This window comes from Pseudonaja textilis, chromosome 11 (genome assembly GCF_049901715.1).
Source record: "Pseudonaja textilis isolate UNSWEBS1 chromosome 11, rPseTex1.2, whole genome shotgun sequence".
Classification (NCBI taxonomy): Eukaryota; Metazoa; Chordata; class Lepidosauria; order Squamata; family Elapidae; genus Pseudonaja; species Pseudonaja textilis.
In genome coordinates, this window is record NC_142000.1 from 22,668,913 (window position 1) to 22,690,788 (window position 21,876).

General features: G+C 52.2%; 1 long non-coding RNA gene across 1 annotated transcript; it reads right to left on the reverse strand.

Moving 5' to 3' along the window:
* Positions 1 to 618: 618 nt before the first annotated feature.
* On the reverse strand, positions 619 to 8,462 carry LOC148124869 (uncharacterized). Its single transcript, XR_015744917.1, has 2 exons — positions 7,915 to 8,462; positions 619 to 2,384 (listed from the first exon to the last, which is right to left on the reverse strand). It is a non-coding gene; the product is annotated as an uncharacterized LOC148124869 (long non-coding RNA).
* Positions 8,463 to 21,876: the final 13,414 nt, after the last annotated feature.

Here is a 21,876-nt window from a genome sequence, read left to right on the forward strand (position 1 = left end):
CATATATCTCCTTTTATACGTAAACATCAAATCTTATTTCTATCCTTCACCCATTTGTACCACCTATCCCAAACCGCATAATAGTTAGTCCGAATCATCCTTGCCTCTTAATTCCATTGTGAATTTATCCAGTTCTACACAATCCATTATTTTTTGTGTCAAGTCTTCTTCAGATGGTATCTTTTTCTTCTTCCATCCCTGTGCGAAGGTTATTCTCACCGCAGTTAAGATATGTATAATGGTGTATCAGATAACCTTGCTCAATTTTCCATTAATCATTCCTAATAAGAATATTTCCGGTTCGAGTTCTAATTTGTGATCTGTAATTTCCAGTAACCATCTTTGTACCCTCATCCAATATTTTTTAACCTCTGGACACTGCCACCATATATGGAAGAACGTCCCTTCTTTATATTTACACTTCCAACATTCTGCTTTGGTGTTTGGATACATTTTGGTCAGTCTTGCAGGGGCTAGGTGCCATCTACAAAATATTTTATATTGATTTTCTTTAAACGTTGTTGACAATGTCAATTTACAATTATCCATCCACATTTTTCCCAATCCTCTAAATTTATATCATGCCCTACATTTTTTTGCCCAGGCAATCATTCGTCCCTTTACTATTTCCTCTTCTAATTCCACTTCCAACAAATAGTTATACGTTCTTGTTATAAATTTTATCTCCTTGCCTGTCAAAATTTGTTCCAATCGTAAGTCCTTTTCTATCCCTTGTTCTTCTAAGTCTTTCCTGGATTTTGTCTGAATTTGTAAGTATGACCACCAATCTATAATTATATCTTGTTCTTTTAATTTATCAATTGTTTTTAGATTCTCCTGATTATCTAGTAATTCTTCATATCTGACCATTTTCCTTGTATCACTCATATTTGGGTGTAATATCACTTCCATTGCTGAGACCCATTTTAGTAACTTCATATAATTTTTTTTTAACCTTTTCCCAGGTTTGCAGTAATGATTCCCTTATCAAATGTCTATGGAAGTACGAATGTGTCTCATTTATTTTGTCCCATAGGAAGGCATGTCACCCTGCTTGGAGGTTGTGACCCTCAGTTACCAAAATTCTTTTTTTTTTTCAAATTTATCCATTCCTTGACCCATAATAGTACTGCTGCTTGGTAATACAATTCCCATTTTGGGAGTCCAAGTCTGCCACTACTTCTGCTATCGTGTAGCATTTTTAGGCTTATTAGTGCTTTTTTACCCAGCCATATAAATTTCATAACTAGCCTGTTTAGCTCCTGAAAAAATCTCTTATCCAATTTTATAAGAATTGTCTGAAAATAGTATAATAATTTTGGTAGAATATTCATTTTTATCACTGCTATCCACCCTAATAAAAATAGTTGTAGTTTCCCCCAATTGGTCAGGTCCCAGCAGGTATGCCAGCAGGTAGCATTAAAAACTTGAGCAGCTTTGTGCTTTGAATGCACGGGGGAGAATGCCTGCTGGAGCATGGCTTGCTTGTCAACAAGGCTCTTGGCCGAGGGAGGAGGGCCACCTATTTTCTCAAAGGAGATATTGACAAATGAATTGAGGTAACATATTAACATTGTTCCATTTCATTCTCTCACTGAAAATAAAATATTTGTAGATTTCTTTTTCTTTCTTTCTTTCTTTTTTTGTTGCTCAAGTGAGGAATGGTATTTGAGCATTTTCTGTATCCCCCACCCAGCCTCCTGGCTGAAGTTGCACTGGGCTGCCCTTTGCTCATCCACCGTGAATGTTCGGGACAGGGGTCTGGCCACATTTGCCCTCCCAAGAGAGGAATCTGAACGTCCAGTTATGGCTCAGCTTCAGGACCAGAAGAGCACTAAATGGCTCAGAAGTGGTCAAATGTAACCAAAAGCCCCTTGAAGAATAATGCATATATTGTTCCATGAACTTTTGTAAATCCTACATTTTACAGGCCATGTTATGTACTTTATTTATTTGAACTTGTTTTAATATATTGTGCTGTGTATGTTTTTGCTTCACTGTAAGTTGGGAGGAGGCGCAGGAGGAGGAGGAGGAGGAGGAGGAGGAGGAGGAATATAAATACACCCACAAAATAAAAATGACACAGGCTACAGATTAGACATATTTGAAGGGTTGCGGCAGTGGCGTTAATGACGCTCCCAAGCAGCAGTTGGTGGTCATTTGCTCTGTGTCCTGATGGACAAGCAGGCAGATCTATTGCTTGAAGATCACAGAGGGGGCAGGGTTGGGCCTGACTTCGTGAAGACTACTTTAAAAGGGGGAGGGGGAGCGCCTGCCTGCTTTCTCATTCTGCTTTTTCTGTTCCTGTGGCAAAAAGTGCTGCCGCTTGGCTATCAGAGAGGAAGTTTTCTGGCTGCTCAAATCTGGTCCTCAGTTGCACTTTCCTGAAAAGGTGATAAGAGAAATAACTGTTTATTTGTATCAATAATAATGTTAAACTTTGGGGTCAGAATGTCCCATTTTGTCATCCCACCTTGGTAATACGAAAGAGGAGATGTGCCTCCCACACATCCCAAGGGGCTTCCGGGAGGGAAGGAAAAGGGAACTGCGGCCTTCAACTTTGCTGGGTTTCTGTGGCCTGAAGCATCTGGAACACACCATCCATGGGGGTGGGGGGTGGGGAGATATACAGGTGGGGGTGTGGAAACAACATAATAATAATCTCACACTGGCCCGTGTGGATGTGTTTGTGTGCATGCATATGAATGATACAATCTCCCCTCTGAAATTACTGTTTAGAGGGGCTAATAATAACGAACATATCAGAACAACAATCTTCTAATTTAAGTATTCAAGGCAGCAATAACATTTTTAAGGAAATCACAAAAACGAAATAATATTTTGAAGTGTGGGGAAATGCATGTTCCTTGCCACAGCTTAGTAACAAGGGTGCTTTTAGCACACAAAAGGTGTGAGGAAGCTGCACTGTTGCGTCATCCTGAAAGTGGGATATTTAAGGCAGACCTACATTTAGATGATTTGGAAAGATTCCGGAATGTACAGTTTCTTCCATTAAAAAGCTGATTTGTAAAAAATGGGAAATGAACAAAAACATCTTTAATCTTCTAAATCGCGTCTGCTTTCTTTTGTGCCTCTCCCGTTCACCGCCTGCGAGGAAAGAGCCCGAGCGCAGCCGATGCTTTCCTAACCTTTCAAAGGTACGCGGGACCGGCTTTACTTGCCAGGGATTTTCACCCGGTCTTTGGTCTCACCGGCCCTCCTGTCGATCACTTAAAGGTTTACAAAATTATATAACGATTTCCGAGGAAATGTGGAAATCCAAAGGGCTTGGGAGAAATGGCAGGGCGGGTCCAGGGCAGAGGGACCTCTCGTTTCAAGGCAGAGCCAGTTGATTCTCCGAAGGGAAGGGGAGATCAACTTCAAAAGGCTGGCAATGTTTTCCGCTTTATGCAAAATTTAGAAAAGCGGACCTGAGCGAGGACTCGGGTCATGTTTGAGCAAATGCCGGTCGATTTTCCTCGCATTAGGGAGGCTTAAGGGATGCTCGGAAGTCTAAATATTTGTATTCGTAATTATAAACGTTGGTATTATTACATATTTATCCACTCCCCGGGTCTGCCTGGAAATTAAGTTCACGCCACGAGTTACTGGCTTTAGATTTTCACCGGAGAAAATGAGCGAGAAAGCCCCGGCGTTCTCTCGCGAAAGAGCGGCGGGGCCGGCAGCAGCGGCCGGTGGAAAATGCGCAAATGCTCGCCTCGGAACTGACCGGGCGGCTCGGGCCGCCTCTGGAATGCGGAGAGCCTCCTTGGCGGGGGCGCCGGCTCGGGCCGCCTAATCCGGCTGCTTGGCGGCGGGCGAGACGGGGAGGCGCGGTCCACGGCCATCTGGGGCTGGATTAGCCGGCGGCCCCGGTCAAGTCCACCGTCCCGAGAAGGGGCTCGTCTGCTCCAGCCCCGGGCCCAAGGGCCAGGCGAGCGGCCTCGAGGGGTCCCCGGCGACCCGGCGTTTGCGCGCGGGCTTGCTTAAGCGCTCCGGACGGGGTCTCCGGGCCATCCCGCCGCTGGTCTTTCGGGGAGCCCTTGCTGGGGTCGGGGCTCGGTCGGACCATCTTCTATTGGCGGCCCCGGGCTCGGAGCCTCCTCCTCCCCCCGCCGGGGCTGCCGCCGCGCCCTTCTGACCTGGTCGTCGCCCTTGGACGGCAAACGAAACAATGCCTCCCCCCGCCGCCCCCGCGCGCCCGTCCGAGGAGCAGGAAAAGGATAAAGAGCGCTTGACTTTTGCATAACAATAAGGAGAGATTTAGCCAGCCAAACGGAATCCAGATTAAACCCCTGGGCAGCCTTCCTTCTGGCCCGGCGCCCTTCACCCCCGCGGTGGCTGGGGACGGGTGGATGCTCCGGACTGTGTATTCGGCAAATGAAAATGGAGCCATGCATTCCTTAGGAATACTTGCAATACTTTAAGGTCCCTTTAAAATATGTTGGTGTTTTTTAAAAATAGCGCTTTTAAAATCTCGTTCTCGCATTTGTTTTTCTTGGCGAAAAAAAAAGTCTGCACTGTCATTTCCCCTCAAAATACCAGAAAAAGGCCTTTTCTTTCTATAACAAATATAAATCCTGCTACCCACTGTAAATTAGTCATCGTTATTCCAGCCCTGTAAATACGAAGTTTATTTCTCATGTAAACAATATTATTTTCCACATAAATACATCATTATCTCTTAAATATTTGCATTGCAAAAATAGGATATATTCTTGCAAATAAACTAGCAGAGCAGTTCCCATCTCTAATCTTTGTTCCAAATTAATTTTTTGAGAAGGAAAATATCATAGGAAAAATGCTCTTCTTCTGAAATATAATTTAAATAATATAGAATTAAAGGAAATCTGGTTTTTAATATGCTGGCAAAGATTTTAATAATTTTTAGACCTAGTATTCATTTCTGGCAATAAAATACAAAAAGAAACTCTGGAGAAAACAAGTTTGACTGTTGCTTTTTAAAAATATAAATTAAGTATATCAACTGTTTTGACATTTAGTTGCTTCTTTGAATTATTGTGCAAATATGTTACTGGCTGTGTTGTTATTATTGTTTTGAGCCGCCTGTGTTGTACTTGGGATTTTAATGGTTTCAACTTCTTAGATAGTATGATCTTCTGCAGCGATATTTAAAATAACGTTAAGTAGAATTATTTTATTAGATTTGGTCTTTTTACTTTATTCTGCAGGGCTCCTGCTACTTCATTGAAACGGGATGCGTAAATAAGTACCAAACGGAGAGGCAGCAAAGTCAGGGCCTCGATTCCGGAGGCAAAGGAGAACCGGCTGGGGTCTCCTTCCGCGCTGAGTGGGGCTGCCGGCCGGCCGGCCGGGCAATGGCAGTGCTGGAAGAGGTGGGGAACGGGAAGAGAGAATGTGCCCCATTCCCCAGAAAGAGGAAGGGTCAGAGAAGCCCCCGCCTTCCCCCTCGGGAATGGGAGATTTTCTCCGTAGGAAAGAAGATGCGCGTGTGAATTTGCTCGGATCGGGTCTGTTGCAATCTGGGTCCTAAAAGTACTCAGGAAAGCCTTTTCTTTTGGATACTGTTCCCGCGTCTTCCCCAGGATTTTGAGGCGCTTTAATTTCTCTTGGGTTGGGGCACCTGCAGAGAGAGCGAGTGAGAGCCAACAGCTACTTTGCTGGTAGCTCAGGAACACCCAACGCTGGGCAAAATGCCAAAAAGCAGGAAGGATTTGTTCCTAAATCAAATTTGGATCCATTTTGGAATCGACGCTCTCAGAATAGGAAGATACAAAATTGTACACACAGCGTTATTAACCTGCGGGGGTGGAGGTCTGGGTTGCTGCGGATGGTTCCATTTGCCTCGCCCCTTCAAGGGGAAGGGGAGGCGGCAGGGAGATCCAACTGATCTGGCTGACCACGAGCTCTGGAAGCAAAGGGCAGCCCTGAGAAGACAGGCAGGCGGAGGAAAGAAGGAAGGAAGCGTTTCCGATTCCCCGCCTTTCTGGATGCCTCCTCACCCCTTGCTAGAAGGCAGACACTGGGGCAAAGCATGTTTAAAATGGTTGTGTGAAAAAAAAGAGGCGAGATAAAAATGAGGGCGAAGGCAAGCAGCCTGTCAGGCAGATGCACAGAAAATGCAGGTTTTAGCATCACAATGCGGGATGCATTTTGCTTTTATGATTTGAATATGAAAAGGATGAACTTCGCTCGTTCCGGCCAAGCCTTTGGCCTTTGTTGTGTTCCAAAATGACAGAATGCGGTGTGTGTGTGTGTGTGTCACACAATGGGATGACCGTGACTTTGAACAGATAAATAAAACATGTGGCTCGGGCGCTGCGCCGCTCCCGTCCCCCCCGCCCCCCCAGTCAGCCTCCTTCCAACTGTGATTAAATTTGCTGTGGTCATTTCCCAAATGTCCGCCTAATAAAAAAAAACCCACCCCTCGCTTTTTCTCACACCGCGGCTTTGAGGAAAGGCCCTTCCTGTGGTTCCCAATCTGCACTCCTGCCAATCACCCGGCCTTGCGCAGACAAGCATGCCTCTTTCATTAGCAGAAATGCTTCACATTTGATTGCATCACCCCTCCCCCCAGCCCCGAACTCCGGCTCGCCTCCTTAATAAAGCGCAGCCGCTCTCCCTGTGCAGCTGTAATGGGGTTTCCTGAATGCCCCCCGCCCGCCCGCAGCCGGCTTCCTTGCAAACTGCCTGGTGTGCAATAGAAAAGAATACATTTTAATAAGCCTTGAGAGGAAAGGAAGGAGGGAGGGAGGGAAGGAGGGAGGGACGAGGTGCTGCTCCCTTCTCTTGTTCTTTGGGAAGAGAAAGAGGCGGCCCCGTTGCAAGTGCGGGGGGGGGGGATTTAATATTGCCAGAGATAATAACAACGATGTTAATATCCGGAATTTTCAGTGTACTATAAGTACATTTTGTTTTTCCTTTTAGCACGATTTATAATTAAAGATTTTAATCTGGCTTCACATTGAGTTAATAAGCCCTTTGATTGATTAGGATTCATAAAATTGCCATTTCCCGCTGGTGCTTTGTGTTCGGGAGATGCTCTTTTGAAAAGCCGGGCGAAGGTGACGGGGATGCGGCCTTTGTTCGGGAGCCGCCTGGTTTCCAGGGCACCCAGCCGCGCCGCTGGTCTGGCAGGGGCGAGGCCGGCCGGGACGTTCCGGGCAGGGGGAGGGAAGGAACCAGCGCGGCCTCCCCGCGAGGAGAGGACGAGCGGGGCCGGAGCGCTTGGCCCCTGGCTTCCCTGCCCCGCGAGCGGCCGGGGCCGGACCCGCCGCGGGGACCCCGAACTCTCCAGAGGCTCCGGCCTGCCTTCCGCGCCCTTTGGGCCCCGCCTTGGTCCCGGGCCGAGGCGAGGGGCCCTGCGGGGCCAGGAGCTCCAGGGGGCGGTCCATTTGGGGGCTTGAACCGCATCGCGCCCGCCCCCTCCCTCCCTCCCTCCCTCATCGCGGAGCGTGACTCCCGGGCCCTGCCTGCCCGTTGCGCCTCGGCCCGGGCAGAGCGAGGCGGCGGCGGCGGCGGCGCCAGTGGGCTGGGCGCGGGGCCGGCCGGGCTTGGCAAGTGCACCGGGGTCCCCGCCCAGCCGCGGCGCTTCCCTGCCCCTCCAGAAGTGGCCCCCGCGCTCAGCCTCCGCGCCGCCCATTGGCGGCTCTTCCTCGGAAGAGAGACGGAGGCCGCACGCGGGAGAAGCGGGGGGGGGGTCGTGCAACTATCACCCCCCGGTGACTCAGTGGGCCTGACGTATCCTCGGCCTCCGCGCCAGCAGCTTATGGAAATAGGCGCCAAGCAAATTCCCGTCTTTTCGCCCAGCAACCGCAGCCGAGCCAGAACAATAGTTGCCGGGTTCCTGCTTTGGAGCGGCGGCTCCTGCGCCCTTCGGGGGGCCCAATTGTGCCTCGGCCACGCACCCTCGCAAGCAGAGCCGTTCATTACCTGCCAGGAGGTCGGGGCCATTGGCTGGCCGGCTGGCCCTTCCTTCTCCCTCGCCCGTCCCGCAGGGGCAGCCGGGGCTCCGGGCTCTCCCGTTGATTCCCACGCAGGCAGCCGCGGAGGAGTGGGGGGGCGAGGGTGATCCCGGGTCTGAGGTGAGAGGCCGGGGATCAAGTCCCGGGGCCTGCAGGTGTCTGGGGGGGGGGGGGCTCCGGCCAGCAGCAGATGGGCTCTGCTTGGGGGGTGCATTTCGGTGCCAGGCGGCTTTGGGGCTGAGAAGCGGGGGCGGGGGTCCAGGAAGGAGCCCTTCGCTCTCTCGCGCGGGTGAGCCCGGCCCACCGTAGGCAAAAGCGCCCTCGTGCCCGGGAAACTTTCATCTGGCTGTCACCGCGGATTTAGCCCGGCCCCGGTGGATGGGAGTCCATCTTTCTGAGCTCAGAAGAAGGGGAATGCCAGGAAGAAGAGCCCACTTTTAAACAAGCAATCCTGGTCACGCACACCGAAAACAGTCACCTATGCTTTACCACTCCTGCACCCTGGATTGGAACAGGAATGTCCCCCCCATCCCCCCCTTGTCCCCCCGTCCCCCCCCCCCCAGTAGGGCTGAGACCTGTACTGGAGCTGGGTCTCCGCTGGTCCCCTTTGAACAATGAAGCGGCGTTTTAGCCATTTTAGCCGATTCACCCAGAAAAGCTGTTTTTCTTCCATTTTCTCCTTTGAAAGCGATGATAGGTGCAGGAGGCGGCCGAGGCTTTCTAATGAAGGGAGCCGCGTGATCTCATTGCATTAAGCTAAAATAACCACTGAACATGAGAACAAGAGGAATGGGCTGGGGGGAGGCAGTGGGAGAGGCAGTGAAACAGGAGCAGGCATATTACCACTCATGTATGTGGATCACACCAGCGGATTGCGAGCAGTTCCCGCCCGCCAAGTGTCTTCTGAGCAGCCAAGAAGGGAGCAGCGCTGGGCCTGGGCATCCGAGGGTGTGTGAGTGCATTTTCTATTTATTGCCCTCTTTCTGGTCTGCAGGTCCAATGGGATGAGAGGGATGTTTACAGGCCTTTGAGGAAGCTGGCATCAGCCTCGAATCCTCCTGGACATTTTGCGCATTGACTTCTCTGGAAATGTGGGGCAGGCTGAGTGCCACCCTCTGCCAGGCTACTTCTGCCTGGGGTGGATAGGATGGTGCCTTTGGCATGGCTGGAGCTGCTCTTCCTCTTAAGGCTGTAGAATACTCAGAATGGCAGGCTTCCTCCTAGGAAGACCCGCTGCTTCCAGCAGGGGCTGCGCTGCTGTGGCCTACCCGTGTGCACATGCTTGATGTAGAGGAATCATCTGGATGCCCTGAGCCAGCCCCAGGGCACCTCAGGGCACCAGTGTTCTGGGCAGCTCTGCCACCTCAGGCAAGGCCAGCAGGGCCTCAGCAGGATGGGCAAGTCACCCCAAGTCTCAGGACAGCAGCGGTTGTTGATTTCAGAGCTTTCTGTACTATCGCTGGCTAAGCAGGGCAGGAAGAAGCTGTCGCTCAGCAAAACGTGCAGTTCTGGGGAGACAAAAGTCTTCATCCAAGGCCCCTGCCAGCCTGCCTGGCTCTAATGGCTGCAGGAGAAGCCAGCCTAGGCTCACAAGCTGGCCTTTGCCCTCCCGAGTCCCACGTCAGCTTGCCAGCTTTGGGCTGGTTTCAGGGTTTCCAGCTCTTGCCTCTCACCAGCTGCTTCCTTTCCTTCCTTTCCTACAAGGGCAAGGCTGGCTGGTACCTGCCACTTCCCTCCTAGGGGCCTGTGGATGAAGCAGACCTGCCAAGTGGCACAAGCAAGGGGGCAGGCAGCCCTTGTGACCCCCGGAGCCTTCCAAGGCTGGCTGGAGTGAGACCAAGGCTCCGTGCCGTGTCTGGCTCTGCAAAGGGGAGCCTGCTCTGTGCAGAACCCACCCAAGGCTGCTCTGCCACGGGCACAGTGGACTTGGCCCCTCGTCAGCCTGCCCCTGCATGCCTTTAAGTGCCCGGGGTTCATTTTGTCCTGGGGGCCTCATTCCCCGAGTCTTTGGCCTCGGACCTGCTGGCATGGCTGAGCATCTCTCTTGGCAGCCAGGGCTGCTGTTGCTGCCTACCTGTCTGGCTTGTGTGGTGGAAGAAATGAAGAACGCTCTATTTCTGATATTGGAACTGGGTGTGGCTCACACACCAGCCTGCAGTTGGCGGAAATGGAGGCCAAGAGAGTTTGCCCGGAGTGATGAACCTCCACGGGAGGCCAGGGGCTTTTGCGCCAGGAATGAGCGGCTTGCGCAGATCAGAACCGGGAAGAGCCGGAGTCCCTTTCAAGCAGCCAGGTATTTCTTGCCTTGGGATCAGGGTTGTCTGAAGTGTCTGGGCTGGGTGGAGCAAGGGTGGGTCAGAGGGGCATTGCCGAGTCCTATGAAAAAGAGGTGAGTCGGTGCAGGCCAGCTCTTCCACCTGAGGCAGGCTGAATGCCCATGGAGCCTGCAGAAGGAAGTCAGGGCTGATGAGAATATTAGCCCCAACAAAACAGTTTATAGGTAAAGCGAAGGCCTGGCCTGGGCCTCCTTTGGTTCCACAAGGACCTCCTGAAAACAGCCACCAGGGGGCAGCATCTGTGGCTTGGCTCCTTACATTGGCCTGACTGCCAGAGCCTGGACTCTCCTGTGGCATCCATAACTGGCACCCCCGGGGTCAGCCTTCTGGAGCGGAGTTTTATTCTCACCACCACTAGCCAGGAAAGGTAGGTTGGGTGAGAGAGGGGAGTGGCACAGAATCCCAGGGTCTTCTTGGTCCTGTTCCTGCTCTCAGGAGGTCTTCCAGCTCCTCCTACGGCAGAAGTCTCCAAACATGGCCACTTTGAGACTTGTGGACTTCAACTCCCAGAATTCCTCAGCCACCAAAGCTGGCTGAGGAATTCTGGGAGTTGATGAAGTCCACAAGTCTTAAAGTGGCCACGTTTGAGGACCCCTGTCCTACGGATTACAGTGGACCTTCGCTTTGAGGAGCATGGAGGCTCTGAGGGCCTGGGGCCCTCCAGGAGCTCCCAGAGTTAATTTGGCATATTGGGCTGTTCCCCACGATGGCTGTTGCGTTTGAGCTGCAGAACGGCTTCCACCAAAGTCCTTTGGCTGGAGAGTGTCTTTCTTGCCAGCAGCTGGATCCCTGCAGGGCTCCATTCACCCGTTGCACCAGCTGGAGGCCCCAGGCCAAGGCACCTAACCTTCCCCTTGGAGCAAGAAGACCCAGTGGGTGCCTGAAAAGCCACGGAGGGCAGCCAGCCTCTTCCTCTGCAGGAGATGAAACAAAGGCCCTCCTGCTACCCCTCCCCCAGTCCCTTTGCCTCTGTAGTGTTTCGGTCTAATTAATGTAAGGCCCACTCGGCACCCGCCCCCCTGCCTGTCACTCGTTTATCATGCGACCCGTCTAGCCCTGGGTAATGACCTTGAAAGAATATATCAGCCCACGGTGGCGGGAGTGAAGAATTAAATGGTTTCTCTGAGTGCTTATGGTCATTGCTGACAATTTATATGACACAGCTGCCCTGAGCCATCCACACTGCCCATCTTGGGGTAATCATTTTCCATCCAAGAAAGGATTATGTGCAGAATTGCCTCTGGCCCAAGTCTTCCAGCAGGTTGGATGCATCTGGAAACTGGATGAGAGGATGGCAGGACTGGTGAGCCCTGGACAGTTTGAGCAGGAAGCCTCAGTCTGAAGCGACTGCCAGCCCCCCCCCCCCCCCAATCAGCAACTGGTTCCAGGACGGTTTGCAAACAACCGCTAAGGAGCCAAGTGGTGGGAGGGAGGTTTGCAGTTCCACCTGGCTGCTCCTTTGCCCGTCTTCTGGGTCAACAGGTGGACAGTTTCCTCTGAGGCGTTTGGGTGATAGTTGCCCGGAGGTGGAGGTGCGCCATCGGATGAAAACCAACACGAAAGGTTTTCCAGCTCCCTTCATTTCAGCCCCTGTTAGTTCACCATGGCATTCTGGCCATGGCTGCTCACTCTTCAGGCCACGCTTGCAAGGCCACCTGGGTTTCCTCTTACCAGACAAGGACTCTTGAAGTGGTTTTGGAAATTCTTGGAAGACCTGGGATACCCTCTCCAGCACCTCTGCTCTTGGCATCCCTTTCAAAGCTAAGCAAGGCAAAGGGTTTGTGGGTTTTATGGACTATATTTTGTAACTGGAAATGCAGGAATACCTGTCTTTTTAAATGTTGTTATTAAATATATTTTTGCAGACATATATCTGCAGAAATATGTTTACAATTCTAGTTGCTGATCCTGAATAGAGTGGCCCAAACCAGGCACTCCAGGCTGCACCCACGCTGATGTGATTCGGTGTTGGATGATGGAGGCCCCCTACGCAGGCGGTAGAGAGCCTCTGTTCCAGAGAACGAGGGAGAGCCCCTTTTCAGGCCAGGCTGGAGGGCTGGTGCTTCTCAGGACGTCTGGGTGCCTTCTCTGTCTCCCTCCCCAATCGCCCACACCACCACTGCAAGTCCTTCCGAGTTGGAGCTGCATTACTGCACATCAGAGAATGCATGCATCTCTTGTGCGTAGCTGTCACATTTATATTTCTGCAAATGTTAACATTCTGGCTACGGGCACTTAAACAACAAAGCATCAACTGGAAGTTGGATCAACCAATCAGCATGCAGGACATGTATCTCCACACAGTACATAGTTGAGATTTGGGAGACGTGCACGTTGGCCCATGCGCAGCCATCTGCAACTTATGCTTACTCATGAACTCCCTTTATAGGGGAGACATGCATCGATGCCAAGTACAGTTGAGGGCAAGTCTAGATCAAAATTCATCACTGTAGGTGGCTTCCGGAAAACCTTGCTGCAGGGCTCAATCAGGTGACCACTAGATGGTAGCAAAGAGTTAACCGTTTCTGTACTGCTTTGCTGCCCTGTATTGGTTGTCTGGATTATAGCAGCCCAGTTGCAGGCGGCCTGCCTGTTCTGGCAAAAGGTCCAACTAGGAGCAGCAACTCAGGCTCATGAAAGGACGAGGAGAGACCAACCAAGGTCAATTGACCATGATGCCTTTGATTAACGGAAGCATGGTTGGGCAGGAACCAGGGGGGAATCTGAGGTCTGAGTCCAACCCTGTGTAAGCAAGTGAAGGAGACAGAGGGTCTTCGTTTAACAGAAGTGGCAATTCAGGGAGGCCAATGACCCAAAGGAGCCAACTGGGAAGCAGTTCCTGTGCTGGCCTGGCCAAGAGGCTGATGAAGGAGGGCTGGGCAGGTGGAGGTTCAGGCAGGTGTCCCCAGGAGGACCAGCCACCCTCCCTCGAGTTCAAGGGATGTGGGGCAGCCCCCAGAACCTCTGGGCTTTCTCCGCCATTCCGCTCGGCTCCCAACCTGCAGGGAAAGGAGTCCGTGGTGGTCTCTCTCCTTTGGGAATGGTGCTCAGAGGAGCCTGGGGCTGCTGCACCTTTGTCCCTGAACACGGTGCTTCTCCAGGGGAGCCAGCATCAGGATGACAGCAGCAGAAAACCATCGTTCTCATCATCCTGACAATATCAAATGGCTTCTCGCCTTGCCGGAGAGACCTGCCCTTCTGTGTGTATATTTATATTTAGCATTCTTTCCCCTGCCTCCCTTTACATCAGTTCGGTAGGAAAGGTTTGGCTTGATTAATATTTTCCGCTGTCCGGTAACCATGGCAATTGGGTCAGCAGATATAATACTTAATTTAATCTTCCAACGGCCTCGGTGTGCATCGTCACTGTCCAGAATAATAGAAAGCTCTCGCTGTCCCTCCCCCCCTTTCTCTTTCCTCCGCACATGGCCCTAAAGGTATCCACTGTTTTCTTCATTGGCTGCATGCATTTTAAAAGTGCTGCCCCTCCCTTCCAGCTGATCCCCCCACCAGCCCCGTTCCTCTGCCACTTCCACCACCGTGAGGTTGAGGGAGCGTTCAGAGCAGCAGCGTGGGGGATGGGCCCTGCTTCTCCGGGGAGGATTTTCCCGGCCACTGCCATGAGTTGGCCAGGATCTCCCACGGTGGCCCCTTGGCTCTCCAGGTGGGTCGAGCCTTTTGCTTTCTCGCCTTCAGCTCTCCTTGTTCTTCCCTTCCCTTAGAATGTCCTCCTTCGAGCTGCTGCCTTCCGCACAAAGAATCCCCTTTTCTGTGGCTGGGAGCCGAGGTGGGGGGTGGGGGGCGCATCTCCTGAGGGACGTCGTGCCCCGAAGAGGCCTCTGTGCAGTGGACCCGTTGGCTGGGATCTGTCTTCAGCCTCCCGCTCAGAATGGCGGCTGGCAAAAAAGCGGGGGAGGTTTCGGTTCGCTCTGGCATCGGCCTTTTCTTCCTTAGCCTTCCTGAGGTGTGTGCAGAGTGTCTTCTCCGCGTGAGGAGAAAGCTCTTCCTTGCTCGGGAGCCTTGGGAATGGCCTGGAGGGCTGCAGTGGTCCTCGGCAGGAGGAGATGAGGTGGCCTGGCCTGGCTTGAGTTGCCCACCCCAAACGTAACCCTAAGCTCTTCAGCTGCCTGCCCAGTTGTCTGCCCAAGAGTGGAGAGCCCCGCGCAAGGGGAGGATGCTGGGACTGGCCCGAAGGAAGAGGGGGCTCCATCCCTACTTTTATTGAGGATTGCCTTGCCTGTGTGGGCGTTGCACCCCTGCCTCTGCAGAAGCCAAAAGCGGGTGGAGAAGGGGAGCGAGTCAGTCGGGCTTCCCAGCCGTTTCCTCTGCTGTGGCTGCACTGAGTCTGCCGGTGCCCAGGAGACGCATTCAGGCCCTGCTCGGTGAGCCCAGCCACAGCCTCCCAGGTGTGCTTCCGAGAAAAGGAAGGTGCGAGGCCAGAAGCCCCACGGTTCTTCCACGTCTTGTGTGGACCGGTCAAAACATTTGGGGGCAGTCACCATTCAGGAGGCAAATAAATGCTGGCTGGCCAAAGCTCCCTAATGCCACCTTTGAGGGGATCCTGTTTTGACTCCAGTCCCCTAATCTCAGAAGGGGCCCTCCGAATTTCTCCTAATTATGAGGGCTTGTTGAGCTTTTCCATTCTGACCGCACCCTGAACCTCCGTTCTGGGCTGTGACAGAACCTTTTGGAGAGTCTTTTTCTTAATGGAGCTGAGGAAGGGACCCACCCAGACACCCAGGCGTTTCCTGTGGATGCGCTGATTGTCAGTTCTGTCAGGCGGTTGGCTGGATTATTGACTGATAGCTATAAACCACTGGCATTCAGAAATGCATCAGGGAACGAAAGCAAGGGAGGGAGGGCTAAACTAGTTCAAGCTATGGCATGACAGTGTATGTTCTTTTCCAGCAGAAAATCTTGATTTAATTGTATATAATTTTTAGTTTGATTCCTGCTTACGATGCTCTTAGAACTTCCTAAGTAATACCTTTTTTTTAAAAAAAGGCCCCACCTTTAATACTTTGTATAAATTACTCAAGATGGCCGACATACCTACACTCTTTCCTCCTCCTGTTTTTCCCACCACCACCACAATCCTGTGAGGTAAGTTGGATTGAAAGAGAGTAACTGGCCCAAAGTCGTCCAGCTCGCTTTCGTGCCTAAGGTGGGATTAGAACTCACCACTACAAGACTGAACTGGCCGTCTTTTTATTTGTCTTACCTGAAGGTGAAATGTATAGGTTTGCCTTTTGTTAATGCTGTCAGCTCAGGGGATGCAGGTTGTTTCCTTTACTTCCTGTTGTATCCAAAGGTGTGTGGGTGTGTTTCATGATGGCTGCAACTGGATTACGCTGAAAAGGTAGCAGCGGCTGCTTCTCCTCCCTTAGAAGCCTGCAAGGAGGCATCCTAGCCCAAGGCCCACCCTCCCCGCGGCAGAACCAGCCTCCCTTTTGGGCGGACCTGGGTGCTTTGTGTTCCCAGGCCACCTCCGGCCCCTTGGCTGCCCTGCCTGGCCTGCTTGAGGTCAGTGGGAGATTTGAAATCAGGTGTCAATAAGACGGAACGTGTCTTCTTGCCAACCAGAACCATACAATGGCTGCTGTTTATAAAGTGGTCAATTAATATTGAGCAGAATTAATTTCAGTCTATTGGTTCGGCCCTCCACAAAAATCACAGTTTCTCACGTGGCCCCTTGGGAAAATTAATTGCCCCCCCCCCCCGCTTGCTTTAGGGCCTCCCAAGGCTGTGGAGAACCAACGGCAGAAAGTTCTTTTTGAGTGGTGTTTTTCCCATATGAGGCCCCCACAGGTTATTACTGGAAGGTTATTGCTGGAATAAAATCACAAGGTTTGAAATTTCTATGTTTCCTTAGAAAAGTTTTAGAACAATCAGCCAGTCAACAACGGTGTTGTTTGAGTGCCTCCAAAAAGTATGAGGGGCGATGACATAAAGAGGAGAATGTGTTAAATTCCTTGCAGAGATTCCTGCGTAAATGCAGCTGTGGAATTAAAACACGGGGCAAAGCAGTTGCTTCAAATGACAAGGGCAGAGGAAAACCAGGAGAGGGAGAGGTGGGGGGTCTCCCGGGGTCTACATGGGGACCAGGCCTCTGAGATTTGGTTGTCGTCCCTGTGGAGACGGGGTTGAGTACAGGATCTATGGGTCAGGTTTATAAAAGCCCTGGCTGATCAGCTCATTCCAACTCCTGTCGCAGGACACCGGCCTGCCCGCCTCCTGCCCAGGTCCCACCATTTCCTCTGCACCAGCTGGCGGGTCTTCATCGCAGGACCAAAGGGGCGGCAACTACCGTGTCCAGGAATAGCTGTCACCCCACTCGGCAGAGCAGCTCTGTCCTTGTGACAGGTGGAAGGAAGGGCACAAACAGGCGGACAACTGCGCAGCCAGAGTGGGGATCCAAGAAGGGCTGGAAAGCGTCTACTAGAAGCTGCTGTGGGGGGGAGAATTCGGTGGAGCACATAAATAGTAGATTCTGCACCGAGGAGCTTCACTTGGGACAAGCTTAGGGGCTCTGCCCCAGTGGTGGGATTCATATTTTTTTGACTACCGGTTCTGTGGGCGTGGCTTGCTGGGTGTGGCGGGGGGAGGAAACTGTGAAATCTCCAGTCAGGGGGCATTGGCCAGTTCTCCGAACTACTCCAAATTTCCGCAACTGGTTCTCCAGAACTGGTCACAACCTGCTGAAGGCCACCTCTGCTCTGCCCCAATTTGTGAGGAGCAAGACCACCTGTCCAGCCCCTTTTTGTGCTCCTGGCATTACAGGCTGGAGCAGCCCAGAGGCCGCTTGACTCCCAGCAGGCGGATGCTTTACATAAACTAGCTAGCAATCTGCTCTCCTTGTATTGATGTAGACATTACCACAAATCGCCACTTAGGGACTTGGAAGAATTGACTCGCTGGTTTCAGATCCAATAGACATAAGTTGATCAGATGCAAAGTTTAAGCACACTTGTCTGGCAGGCTGACTGCCCCTGAGACAGGACGTGGCTCCTGCTTTGAAGAGGCCCTGGGGACGCCGTGGACGAAGGAGGCTCTGGGTCAGGATAGTGATGATGTGGTCGAGAAGGCGCAGAGCGGTTGGAGAGTGGGAAACCAAGCGCTTGTCTTGCCTGACCACACCGTCCTCTCCAACAATCTGCGTGGGCTACAACCCTCCTGGTGACTTGGGATGTTGTAATCCGTTGTGGTGAATCTGGAAAGCTGCAAATGTGGGAGGAATTTGATGGTGGGCTGCATTATAGCCAAGCCGGAGGACTCTGTGGAAACAGAGCTTGGCCATACTGTGCTTTTTTTTGGGGGAGGAATGCAACAGTCACCCCCCCCCTTCAGGATTCCCTTTCCTGTTTGGTTCTGTCAAAGGCTGAGCTTGGGGAATTTGTACCTATACTTCTTTGGCCTGCTTGACCGGTTTAATTCTTAAAGTCTCTTGAATTTGTAGTGGCAATTACCTTGGGACTGGTAAAATTGGAGGGAGCACTGTGGAGGTAGAAGCAACAACCCGGTGAGGAGGTAGCAAAATGGAGGCTGGGTACGGACTGCCCCCCCTCCCCCCCCATCCTTCTGTGGCATTCCAGGTCAGGCAGCCCCTCCTTGGTATCTGCTCCCCAGGGCCAGGATTGCGGCCAGAGCACCCCTGGGAGCAGAGGCCAGCGGCCTTGTCCCACTGCACCCTGGGAGACCCCGCAGGGCCCGCTCAGATAGTTTGCCCCCTAGTCTGTGTCTCCTTCAAGGACAGCATCCCCCCCGCCAGGCCCCCAGTCTCCTTTCTGGAAGATGGTCTACAAGGCCAGGAAGCCTGGAGCCTGCCGGACCGGTTTATTCCGAGAAGCTGCATCTCACAGGCCTCAAACCAAGGCCTCCCTCCACGGCAGAGGGAGGACGCAGCTGACCTGCAGCCCTCTCTGACTCCAGGAGGGCAAGTTAATGTAGTTGCAATGCTGGAAGAGGAGGAGGAGGTGGAGGAACAGCTATACAATCCATCCTGTCTGACCCCCCACCCTCACCCCCCAAAAAGCTGTTCCAGGGAAATGAAGTGAAATCATTTGAGGTGCAAGCTCTTTTGGAGTTGAGATCCAATCCTTTCTGGGCTTGGTGGTAGGCAGACTAAGGCTCCTTTGCAGAACCTGCCCTGGGAGGAGAGGCTGGGGGTAGGAAGAGAGCAGAAGCCCCACCGGGCTTCCTGAGTTGCAGCCTCTTAATGAAGAATTCCTCCCAACCCTCCAGCCGCCAACACCTGATTTCACTGTCTTTAGGATCCACAGAAGAAAAACTGTGCCAGGCTTTGGAATAGTGCACAGCCCTGGTGTGTGAAACAGTGCGGTGCCGTTCCTGAGCGACCCCTCGGCCTCCCCCTTCCCTTCCCTGCTCCTGCTGGAGAGCAGCCTCCTGGAGAGCGGAGAGCGGAGAAGCCTGGGGCTCCAGATGTCTGCCTGCAAACCAGCTGTGTCCCCTTGAAGGTGAGCCTCCCAGTAGCCGAGCCGCCATAGGCTTGCTTGCCCCCGGCCATTCGTCCATAGCAGCACATAGGCCGGGAGGAGCTCTGGGAAGGGCAGGCACGGAGCCGAGTGGGGAGCGCTGGGGCCCGCTCCCCTCCATCGCCAGGCGGAAGGCCCTACGAGGAAAGGGAGGGACCCACCGTTCCCATGTAATTCTGGGAGGCCAGAGAAACCAAGTGCTTGGTGGGGGGTTTTTTGCAATCCAAAAGAAGCGTAGTTTGTGAAGCCTGGAGCCTATCGGGATCATAGGGCATCCCCTTGAAGTGAGACGCCACTGAGCTGACCTAGCAGCCCCTCCCCTGAGAAGGGGCGGGGCAACCCAGCCCTGGGCAGGCACAGGGAGGGCAGGGCTGTGGCCTGACCCCTTTGAGCCCAGGGCTTTCCTCCACACCTGGGCCTCAGGGGCCCAGAGCAGGGAGAGGGGAACCAGCCGGGTCACTTCCTCCTAGGATGTGGATGTTCCTTGGGCCGAGTTCTGTGGTTAATTTATGGTGCAGTGCAATACTGTGTGTCCAGAAAACAGGGTGACAAGTAGCCTATGGTTCATTAGCCATGGTTCCATTGTCACCTGACCGGTTATCCATCGGTACCTGTGCATTTTGGGTGGTGGCCTCTGCGTAAGGCCTTCTGTGCAGCTGGCCCAAGCTGAGTTTGTCTGCCCCCCTGATGTAACGTCACCTTCCTTCCGATCTAGACACTCACAGGCCTCCACAGGACCAATCTCTCTAGCTCGCTTGGGAAGGACTGTTTTAGCAGGTGCCCAAGTTTCTATCGGCTGCTGATATTATTGGCACTCTAGGTGGACTGAAAGGCCAAAATCTTTTTGGTTGCTTTGTTAAAGCAAATAAGAAAAGCAGAAATGTAAATTATACCACCGGGTTTGCATTACAGATTTGCAAATAATAGCAGACTAATGGTTATTGCAAAGGAAAATAGCGTTGGGATCAATACTCCACACAGTCCAATGGAATGCCCTTCTCTCTCTTTTAATCACCTCACTGCAAAAGTGGCACTGAAATCAGAAATCTCCTTCTCTCCATTGGTACAAATCAAGTCATGGCTGAGGAGGAACATGGCGGGCCTGGCCGGCTGCCTCCTCCTGAGGACAGAGAGGCCTGTGATGGGGCTGCAGGAAAGGGAGGGAGGAAGTTCCGACTTCTCCTAAAAGAGGGAAGTGAAGCTTCTGGGCGGCTGCCCCAGGCGGGCACAGAAAATCTGGGCTTCTGCCATCGGTCGCCTCCCTCCCTCCCTCCTTCTGGGCCACCCTTGCATGACACAATCAAAAAAACAGCGATCCTCGGTCTGGAACCAAGCAGGCCATGCTTCCTGACTCACCCCCCCCCGCCGCCTTCCTTCCTTCCTTCCTTTGGCTGCCCCCCAAGGCTTCGTCAGGGAGAGCCCTTCCTAGCCCCTCTGGGGACCGAGCCTCTTGGCCATCCTGGGCTCCTTCTGTGGGCAGATGAGGGGGCGGGGAGGCTGGGGGCCTGGGCCAGAGGAGGCGGAGGAGCTGCTTCTCCGACCCAGAGCCTCCTCCCTCTCTGGAGCTTTCTGAAGGCCACCAAGTTCCCGAGAGCCTTAATATGACTTTTGAGGAAAAAATGAAATAATGATTCAATATACAGGCATTGATGAAAGATGCATTTTGTACAGCAATAAATTAAAACCTCATTAATATTTCAAAAAGGATATTTTATGCTTTTCTATTTCATCTCTGTTTCTGACCTCTGGCTTGGAGTTCCCAGCATGAAGGCAATGGTGAAATCTGTTCCCCATACAATGCTAATTATAAGTAAATTGCCACGTAAACGTTCAGTCAAGCACATTAATTCTACATAAAGTGAATTACTGTAGCATAAAATTTTCAAATGTGACTGAAGTTGGTAATCTGCCTCCTCCCTTTTTGCTTTTGCTCTGGATTGAGGGGTACCTGGGCTTTTCACTGGCCGAGGGTCCCCCACATTAGCATAGTTTCAAAAATGCTTTTGATTCAATCCAGCAATTGCCTTATTAATTACGCCAAATCTGTGGCACCTCCTGGCAGAGCTTGATGGAAACAGGAGCCGGGGAGCCCCCTGCGTATCCTTCCTGTCTCCCATGGGAGACCCGGGCCGGGTCTCTGAGAATGCGCGCCCTTGCCCCCCCGCTCCAGAATGGATCCGAACCTCTGCATCTCCCCACTCGGCAGTCCCAGGTGACTTTTACATGGGCCTTTTGATTCATGGAGAATCATTTCCGCTATTGCAGTAGTATTTTAATGTATTAGAGACCGCTGCAATCTTGAATAAGGGAATTCGGCCTTGCTTTTGTTAATAAGTGTCATTACAATACTGCTTCTTTTTGAATGAAGAATTAAAATGTGGGAAACTGCACTGATTATTGAAATGGTTCATTCTATCGGCATATTTCTTTACCCATTTCAGAAAAAGGAATACAGTTGCATACATATTGGTGTAAATCTATTTTGACTGTATTAGTAGCAGAAAAGGCCCTGTCATCCTTTCTGGGTCCCTCTACTTTAAATTGCTTTAGTGCCAGCAAAGCCTGTCTTCACCCACTCATTAGCCTCGGCTTCATCAACAGTGCCCGGGTGGCTCCTTTGAAGTGGGCGGGTGGGAAGGCAGAAGGTGCTCCCGGGTGCCCAGGGCGATGCATGGCAGGCGCAGCGACCAGCAGTTCCAAGGAGGGGCAGGGCTACCTCCGGAGAATGCTGGGGGGCATCGGAAAGCTGAGGAGGGCAGGGGCTCCCTCTGTGCATCTTACACGGACTCCCACTGCATCCGGCTCACAGCACAACTAGGTGGACCGAGTGGGAGACCATCAGTGGCAGGATTCAAATACTTTAACAACCGGTTCTCTGCCCTAATGAGTTCTTTCCAGCAGCCAGTTCCCCAAACTGCTCAGGAAATTAACAACCGGTTCTCCTGAAGTGGTGCGAACTGGCTGAATCCCACCACTGGAGACAATCCTGAGTCCCCCCCAGCAAGAAGTCGAATGTGCTCTTATTCCCAGACTGGAAAGAAGGTCTCAGCGTCTGCCAGGTCACAGCCAATGAAACCCCAAGAATGCCAGTAGAACAGGTCA